At 43.5% G+C, this 9822-nt stretch overlaps 1 pseudogene; it reads right to left on the reverse strand.

The window, feature by feature from the left end:
* Positions 1–5885: 5885 nt before the first annotated feature.
* Positions 5886–9822, reverse strand: part of LOC119332538 — a 27022-nt pseudogene continuing 23085 nt past the window's right edge.

Below are 9822 nucleotides of genomic sequence, written 5' to 3' on the forward strand. Positions count from 1 at the left end.
TTAACACTAGTCTCAAAATCAGAGGGCATCTTATTAAAATTTCCATAAGAGTTGTTGTAGGAATTACCATAATTATTAGAGGAATTACTAGGAAACGGCCTAGGATTAAAGTTTCCTCTATAAGCGTTGTTACCAAAATTGTTCCTACCAACAAAATTCACATCCATAGATTCATTATTATTCTCAATCAAAGTAGACAAAGGCATATCATTAGGATCAGAAGAAACACTCTTATTAGCAAATAATTTCATAAGTTCATCCATCTTTCCACTCAAAACATTAATTTCTTCTATAGCATGAACCTTTTTAGTAGTAGATCTTTTGGTGTGCCATTGACAATAATTAACCATAATATTATCTAGGAGTTTGGTAGCTTATACTAAAGTGATTTCCATAAAAGTGCCTCCTGCGGCCGAATCTAAAAGATTTCTAGAAGCAAAATTCAATCCGGCATAAAAAAATTGTATGATCTTCCATATATTTAATCCATGAGTAGGGCAATTGCGTACGATTAATTTCATTCTCTCCCAAGATTGTGCAACATGCTCATGATCAAGTTGCTTAAAATTCATGATATCGTTTCTAAGAGAGATGATCTTAGCGGGAGGAAAATACTTAGAGATAAAAGCATCTTTACACTTATTCCATGAATAATTACTATTTTTAGGAAAAGACGAAAACCAAGTTTTAGCATGATCTCTAAGCGAAAACAGAAATAGCTTCAATTTAACAATATCATTATCCATATATTTCTTCTTTTGCATATCACATAAATCAACAAAGCTGTTTATATGGGTAGCGGCATCTTCACTAGGAAGACTAGAAAACGGATCTTTCGTGACAAGATTTAGCAAAACAGTATTAATTTCACAAGATTCAACATCGGTAAGAGGAGCAATCGGAGTGCTAATAAAATTATTATTGTTGGTATTGGAGAAGTCACACAATTTAGTATCATCTTGAGCCATCATGACAAACAATCAATCCAACACACAAGCAAACAAGAGGCAAACAAAAAGAGACGAACTGAAAAGAGGGCGAATAAAACGGTAAGGGTGAAGTGGGGGAGAGGAAAATGAGAGACAAATGGCAAGTAATGTAATGCGAGGGATAAGAGTTTGTGATGGGTACTTGATATGTCTTGACTTGTGCATAGATCTCCCCGACAACGGTGCCAGAAATGGCTTGTTGCGAGAGATCAAATCTTGACTTGACTTGGTGCAACCTCCCCGGCAACGGCGCCAGAAATCCTTCTTGCTACCTCTTGAGCTTGCGTTAGTTTTCCCTTGAAGAGGAAAGAGTGATGCAGCATAGTAGCGTAAGTATTTCCCTCAGTTTTTGAGAACCAAGGTATCAATCCAGTAGGAAATTATACGCAAGTCGCCTAGTACCTGCACAAACAAACAAGAACCTCGCAACCAACGCGATAAAGTGGTTTTCAATCCCTTCACGGCCACTTACGAAAGTGAGATCTGATAAAAATAATAAGATCAATATTTTTGGTATTTTTGTTGTATAGATTGGAAAATAAGGATCGCAAAATAGAAATAGCAAGTTGATAGGAAAATAATATGATGGAAGATAGACCCGGGGCCATAGGTTTCACTAGTGGCTTCTCTCAAGATAGCAAATTCTATGGTGGGTGAACAAATTACTGCCGAGAAATTGATAGAAAAGCGCATAGTTATGAGAATATCTAGGCATGATCATGTATATAGGCATCACGTTCGCGACAAGTAGACCAAAACGATTCTGCATCTACTACTATTACTCCACACATCAACCGTTATCCAGCATGCATCTAGAGTATTAAGTTAATAAGAACATAGTAACGCATTAGGCAAGATGACATGATGTAGAGGGATAAACTCAAGCAATATGATATAAACCCCATCTTTTTATCCTCGATGGCAACAATACAATACATGCCTTGCTGCCCCTGCTGTCACTGGGAAAGGACACCACAAGATTGAACCCAAAGCTAAGCACTTCTTCCATGGTAAGAAATATCAATCTAGTTGGCCAAACCAAACTGATAATTCGAAGAGACTTGCAAAGATATTGTTCATAGATAATCTAGATCATAAACCCACAATTCATCGGATCTCGACAAACACACCGCAAAAAGAATTACATCGAATAGATCTCCAAGAGAATCGAGGAGAACTTTGTATTGAGATCCAAAGAGAGAGAAGAAGCCATCTAGCTAATAACTATGGACCCGAAGGTCTGTGGTAAACTATTCACACATCATCGGAGAGGCTATGGTGTTGATGTAGAAGCCCTCCGTGATCGATTCCCCCTCCGACAGAGCGCCCAAAAAGGCCCGAAGATGGGATCTCACGGGTACAGAAGGTTGTCGCGGTGAAAATAGGGTTTCGTGGTGCTCCTGAATATTTTTGGGGTATATAGGTATATATAGGAGGTAAAAGTACGTCGGTGGAGCTGCGAGGGGCCCACGAGGGTGGGAGGCACGCCTACCCCCCTGGGCGCGCCCTCCTGCCTCGTGGCCTCCTCGCTTCTTTCTTGATGTCCACTCCAAGTATCCTGGATCACATTTGTTCCAAAAATAACTCTTCTGAATGTTTCATTCCGTTTGGATTCCGTTTGATATTCCTTTTCTGCTAAACATTGAAATAGGCAAAAAACAGCAATTTGCACTGGGCCTTTGGTTAATAGGTTATTCCAAAAATAATATAAAAAGATATATTAAAGCCCATTAAACATCTGAAACAGATAATATAATAGCATGGAACAAACAAAAATTATAGATACGTTGGAGACGTATCAAGGAGCAAGTCGGCAACACACGAACTCCACTCCAAGTCTCCAACGCCTCTATACTGTTGTAGAAGGAAGAATATAGATTAATCACTAGCTAGATTAGATTGAGGACAAAGAAAAGAGAAATTTATCTAGATGTAATTACCTTCCTTTCCTGCAAGCATCCGACGGCCCGATCTGCGAGGTGAGCGAGAAAACGAACCGGCGTGGAGACTGATGAGGAATCGCCGCCTCGCCGATGTGCATGCGTACCTTCTTCGGGCCTCTTGGCAATTGGGCTTTTGTTGGAAGTTGGATGATGGGCCTCTCAGCCTACAGACTTTTCTTTTTTATTTTCATTCACGAATTCATCAGGGCCTATATCATCTACTACCTGAAATCTAAAACGTGTGCGCGCGCTAGTTGGAGAAATCAAGTGGCCGCTCTATCGCATGCATGTGTATATGTTTTGTCTGCTAGTGCATGTGATTACTGGCATTAAATGCGGTCAGACTTGTCACATGTGAAGAAAAAATAGATCCACGCATATTTATTTCTGTTTTCAAATTTTTAAAAAGTCATGTGTTTCAAACCACGCACCGAATTCAGATCCATCTTCACCATTGGATTCCTCATGACAAGATCTTTCAAACTAGATCCTGCATGGGTATGTTTCGACGAAATGTTTTTATGCCAACTTTGATGCTATATGGTGCAACTTTAGTACTGTATTGTGCAACTTTAGTGCAACATCGTGCAACTTTTTCGGAAACCAATTTTTAGATCTGCATGATTCAACTTCCTATGAGATTGCTATCTAGCAACTATGACAACATTGATGTGCAACTAGTCTACCGTCTCGACCAATTACCTAGTAGTCGATGTGCAACCCTCCTCTCTACATGTGGATGTGTAGTTCGTTTACTGTTGGCACACCCTACCCCCTACCCTTGCAAGCAATATGTGCAACTTAGTCTATTATTCAATCCAACTGTCTATTAGTCATTGTGCAACTCCTTCCCCTCCCTATTTGTGGACATGTACTTTCAGTTGGCGGGGGCAACAAACAGAGTTGCACATAGTCTGCTAGGTGGTTGGCCAGGGAAACATACGAAGTTGCACATCTCATAGGCAGAGATAGTTGAATGGTGAAAAATTGACATTCATGAGGGTAATGAAAAGTTGCATATAAACAGAGTGCTAAAGTTACAAATCTCACTAGCAGGGGTGGTTTGGGCCGGGTGATAGTAGGGAAACTACACATCCATGGGGGTATGAGAGAAAGTGCACATCACTGTTAGATAGTTGGCCGTTGCAGTATTCGAAGTTGCACATCCACTGTTAGTATGTTGGCCGATGCAGCAAACAGTGAAGCACATCCACGGGCGGGGGAAAGTTGCACATCAACTACTATGAAGTTGGCCTGGGCAACATACGAAGTTGCACATCTCACTGGAAGGAGGCAGTTTGGGGCTGGAGGTACCATAAAGGAAAATTGCATGTCTACAGTGTAGGAGAAAAGTTGCACATCTCTAAGGTAGTTGCACATCGACGACTAGCCAGTTACACAAAACATGGACAAAATTACACAAAAAAATTCCGTCAAAACATACCCATGCTGGATCTAGTTTTGAAGAGCACGCCGTGAGGGTTCCAACAGTGAAAACGGATCTTAATTTCGATGCGCTGCTCGAAAGTTATGGTTTTTTAAAATTTAAAAACACAAATTAAATGGGTTCACATATATTCACGTGAATACTTTGCAATTATTTATCTTGTTCACACATGTCCATACCTGTTCACTTTGCCTAATATGGATTAGGGAGAGAAAATATTTCATTTTTTGGCCGGCCACCGCGGAGCGCTAGCGGGCCAACGGCCACCTGCTAGACCAGTCCCATCTACTATACACACACTGCAGCACGGGTCGGGGCCCCTAGTTTGGCTAGGCCCGGGCCGTCGCCCCTGCTGCCCTGGCCCAGGGCCGGCCCTGACCGGAAGTTTCAACTTTCTTTCTGGAAAAAGGTGGCCCGCAAATCGACACGCCTGACCTTATCATACCGTTGTCACACTGGGCTTAGCGACCTCGCCTTGATTGCTAAATTTGATCTGCTGGGGCCCGATGGGTTGTTTTCAGGGCAGTCGTGTCGAACTTGGGCAGTTGTTAATTTGTGAGCCAAATCCTAACTGATACGAGCAGTTTCTAATGTGTGAAGCACAATTCAACTGCTGATGAGGCAGAGTATTTTTGTGGGTTCTGGCATGTCTTTTTTCTTTTCTTTCACAAGCATGCCAATTTGTACATTCTTTTCTTTATGAGAAGACAATGCTCATGCCAGTTGCGGGAAAAAACTTTCAATACTCCCAAATTGCTATATGCATTTATGCTGCCACTGAAGGTAAGCATGAAGGCAAATGGAACATAAATGTCAATAATACTCAAATCAGAAGAGACCTCAGGGGACGGGGGTGATTGTGGTGGATAATCCATCAGTAGAAAATGAGTGTGAAGCATAAATGTATTATCATAATTGTCATGTGTTTATTTATTTTTACCTGGCTAAGAACCATGTCTAGAGGAGTAGAATCAAAGGACATGGGTGTTTGGGACAATGGAATGAGCAACTGCAAAAATAAGGATCTTCAAGTCTGGATGCCAATACCGATGAATAATGATCACGATAGTACAAAGAAAATTGTGCAAAATCTGATAATAATATAAACATAAGTTAATTTCAGTGTACTACACGAGCATTTTAGACATTGGCAGCCATCTATGAATTCAGTGATATTTTCCCAGCAAAGAAATTTCGGTTGTGTTGATTTCTTTTCACTTTCAGTTCAACAAAGTTTTCATCAAGAAAGAAAGGTTTGTGAGCTTTACATCCATGGTTGTCCCTTACTCTAGTTCATGTCAATGATATATATGATCCGATATTTCTTATTAACTGCAATTTTTGAACAAGTTTGTGAAGAAACCAAACTTTTGCGAAGAAGAATCATACTATTTCTATTTAACATTTCTTTATGATGTATAAATTGGATACGGTGTGTTTCTCCTACATTTTTGTATGCGGCCTACATGAATACACAAAGAAGGTTTACAATAACAAGATACGAGTTTAGGCGGTATCCACAACAAAGTCTTGTATCACAGTCCTTACAACAACCGGAATTCGAACTGAGTGGGTACTTCCGTCTGACCATGTCAAGCTCCCGAAAGTGTATCCTCCTTGCACTCTCTGACTTGTGGTGAATGTCACCATAAATGTTGCGCTTCTACTGCTTCCTTTGGTGAAAGTAATCACAGATGGTTCTACCGACACATCTATCCCTGCTGGAGCTTCAACCACTAAATGATATGTTGCTTCCGCTGGCCCAACGTTAGTCACAGTGTGCCGAAGCATGACATGGTCCTTGAGGTCCGGCACGACAATTGACGGGAGGTTGAGATTGAGGTAGTAGGACTCACAACCATCTAAATATCCAAGAGTGCAGTTCAAAAACTTGTTGTACTCTCTTGCATCCACGTCATAAACCAAGCCAGGGTCAACAGCTCTATCTGTGTCTATGTGTCCACCACCAAAGTCGAAGGGGTCAGCTAGTTTCCTTGGGACCGCTTCTGCTTGGATTGGCATGTCAAAACAATCAGTCACAGATGCTGCAACCAAGACAAGAAACAATCAAATCAGTTTTATATTTTGACGAATTGTTTTCATGTATTTTTTGTATTTCAATGTTCACACCTGTGGTGACGATGGCAGACTTGATCAAGGCAGGTGACCAGCCAGGGTGAACCGACTTGAGCAGTGCGGTCACAGCGGAGACATGCGGGCACGCCATGGATGTCCCGGATTTGAACACGCAGGAGTCGCGGTCCGCTGCCTAGATGCTGACGCCAGGTGCAGCAATGTCGGGCTGTTCAAACATGTGTATTGAGAATTAGTTAAGAAGTCATAAGTTAAGAAAAATTAGGAAGGCTAGGTAACAAACAAGACAATGGCAACAATTGTCTCAAGTTAAGAAATTGAGAATGATATATACCTTGAGTATGCTAGGGAACAACATGCTTGGACCTCTCGACGAGAATGAGGCGACCCTCGGCACCAACACCCCTTTTCTGACAACGGTCATGGTAGGTGACACCTTCAGCACAGCATTCCTAGCATGACACATGACTGGCATGAGTTTCCGGAGAAGAAGAAAACGCATTCAAGTCTGTTTCAGACAACACGACATGCACTCACCCTTTGTCCCAACTCCAATAGGAGGCAATTCGTTGTGCGATCTCAAAATCCACCACTACATAGGGCATAACGCCCCTACACAAAGGCAGGAAGTCGAGGAGGTTAGTAGTGTACTGTGCAAATATGAGGCACATGGCGCCAGCCATGGTGGTGAGATTGATGGCTATGGGAAGTGCTTGTCGAGGTGGCATGCTTCTCGCCGCCACGGGTTGATAGCATAGGACGATTTTACCGGTGACGTTGCTCAATGCCAGTGACGACTCCGTGTCACAGCTGCGCAGAAGTTGTAATTCAGTATAGTTGATAAAACACTGAATCGTGGTTACAAAAGTGGACAACTACAACAAATGGGTCAAGTGATTACAGATGCATAACTACAGAAGTTTTATTTCATTACCTCCCGGCATAAACAAGGTCTTTAAAGTTGCCGCTGATCACAGATGCATTGTTGTGAAGAGATTGCCCCTGTATTTCGAATCAAGCACACATTAATAAGTAATTAAAGGAATCAGGGAAAGCTGGCTTCAGGGACGAGCTAAATGTACTTTTTGTTTGTTTCCACGCTCTGAGACGAATCAAGTTAATTTATCAAAAACTATAAAACCAATTTTATAGCCCCGGATCTATCATTTCCTCAGACCAAATAAATACTTGGAGAATGTTTGTTTGTAGCATGCACGTACCACAAGCTTTTCTTTGTTTCCGAGCGATATCAAGGTCGGGAAAGACCGGTCAATTGTGCTAGCGGCCACCGTCGTAACCAACGGTAGGGCATTAGCCACCGTTTGTGGCACAGGGCCATCATTCCCTCCGGCGAACACGATAGAGATCCCTCTTTGCACAGCATGCAGCGTCCCAGAAAACTCGTGACCAGCCCCAGCAATCGAGAGCGACAAGACGTCCACACCGTCATGCATAGCATCATCGATAGCCGCGAGGACCGCTGCTTCAGGGCAACTCCCACCCAACCAACACACCTTGTAGATACTGAGCCGCGCACGTGGCGCCCCGCCGCGTGCCACGCCCATGCCTAGGCCTCCGTAGCTCACACCCTGCACTTCCCTGCCGGCGATGGTCGACGCGACGTGTGTGCCATGGCCTTCAATGTCCCTAGGCGACTTATAGTTTCTGTTTAGCACCTCGTCACTGATTCCACGCCCATACCACCGCGCACCGATGATCTTTTTGTTGCAACTTGTGGTGTTGAAATCCTGACCAGTCTGGCATTTCCCTTTCCACCGTGCCGGCACAGGGCCATACCCATTGTCATCAAAGCTTCGTGATTCAGGCCATATGCCTATAAATAAGCATGGTAATCAATTGATTCGGTATCGGAGTTTCTCATATTCAGGATTTAAGCTTGAGGGGTCGGACTGCAAACCTGTATCGATCACACCCACGATGACATCTTCACCATACTTTGCTTTTCTGAGTAGGCCCGGTTGTTGTCTTGGTTGGTTATGGTCAAGGCCAAGAAAGTCCCAGCTCCGAGTTGTGTGCGTTTCGTGATAAGTGTTAGGCTTCACAGTGACAACTTCTGGGAATTCTACACCCAAAATATGTTGATTAGTTCTTGTCAGTCATGCAAGTAGATACGATGATAGGTAGGAGCCTATAGGACTGACAATCACTTACTTGCGATTGTCTCAGCCTGAGACTCGGTGAGCATCGCCGCAAAACCAGAAAATCCATGCTTGTAACTGTAAACTATCGACCTCAAGGCTTCATCCTTGCTGTTGTCAAGTAAAATGAGGGTGAGCAAATCACGACTAATACGTCGACGATGCAACATGAACTCCTCATTGTTTTTGTTTTGAACAAAATGAATTGGTAGCTAGTTACCGTACCTCCCAAAAACAGAGGTTAGCATGTCACGGTGAGACACGGTGACCATGGATGGGTCATCATGCTTCTTCTCCCCCATATACACGATGTAGAGCTCAAATTCATTTTGTCGCATAAGTTCTCAACAAAAAACAGATATCAGGAAAGAAAGCAAATTGAGAGAGGACTCGGGTGTGTATCTTACTTTACTCGACGCGTTAGCTGAAACAGGCAGCAGTATTACCAGCAGTAGGAGAGCGCCGCTGTAACGCCCCGGATATAACTTTCCCAATTTGTACTCCGACTCTTGCCGTTTTCGGCGTTAAGTTATTTGATTTTCTCGGGTTCGGGTCTTTGTCTTTGTGTGTTGTTATCGATGTCATGCATCTCATATCATGTCATCATGTGCAATGCATTTGCATACGTGTTCATCTCATGCATTCGAGCATTTTCCCCGTTGTCCGTTTTGCATATCGGCGCTTCGTTCTCCTTCGGTGGTCATTTCTAACTTTCTTTCGTGTGTGGGGATTAAACATTTCTGGATTAAACATCTCCTTGGTTTACTACCGGTAGACCGCCTGTCAAGTTTCGTATCATTTGGACTTCGTTTGATACTCCAACGGTTAACCGAGGGACCGAAAAGGCCTCGTGTGTGTTGCAGCCCAACACCCCTCTTCTTTTGGCCCAAAACCCACCAAACTCTGATCCATCATCTAGATCGTTCGATCACGATTGCGTGGCCGAAAACCGCACCTCATTTGGACTCTCCTAGCTCCCTCTATGCCTATATATACCTCCCCCATTCCAAATCTCGGATCCCCTCTCTTTGAACCCTAAAAAAAGATCCCCTAGCCGCCGGACGTGTCCGGACGGGGCCGGACAACGTCCGCCCGCCACCGCCGCCCAACCTCGTTCTGCCACGTGGCGGGGCGCGTGCCCACATCGCCGCCGGCCCGGGCAGGCCCGCACCGGGTCCTCCAAGCCCATC

The sequence above is a fragment of the Triticum dicoccoides genome, chromosome 7A, assembly GCF_002162155.2.
Source record: "Triticum dicoccoides isolate Atlit2015 ecotype Zavitan chromosome 7A, WEW_v2.0, whole genome shotgun sequence".
Lineage (NCBI taxonomy): Eukaryota > Viridiplantae > Streptophyta > Magnoliopsida > Poales > Poaceae > Triticum > Triticum dicoccoides.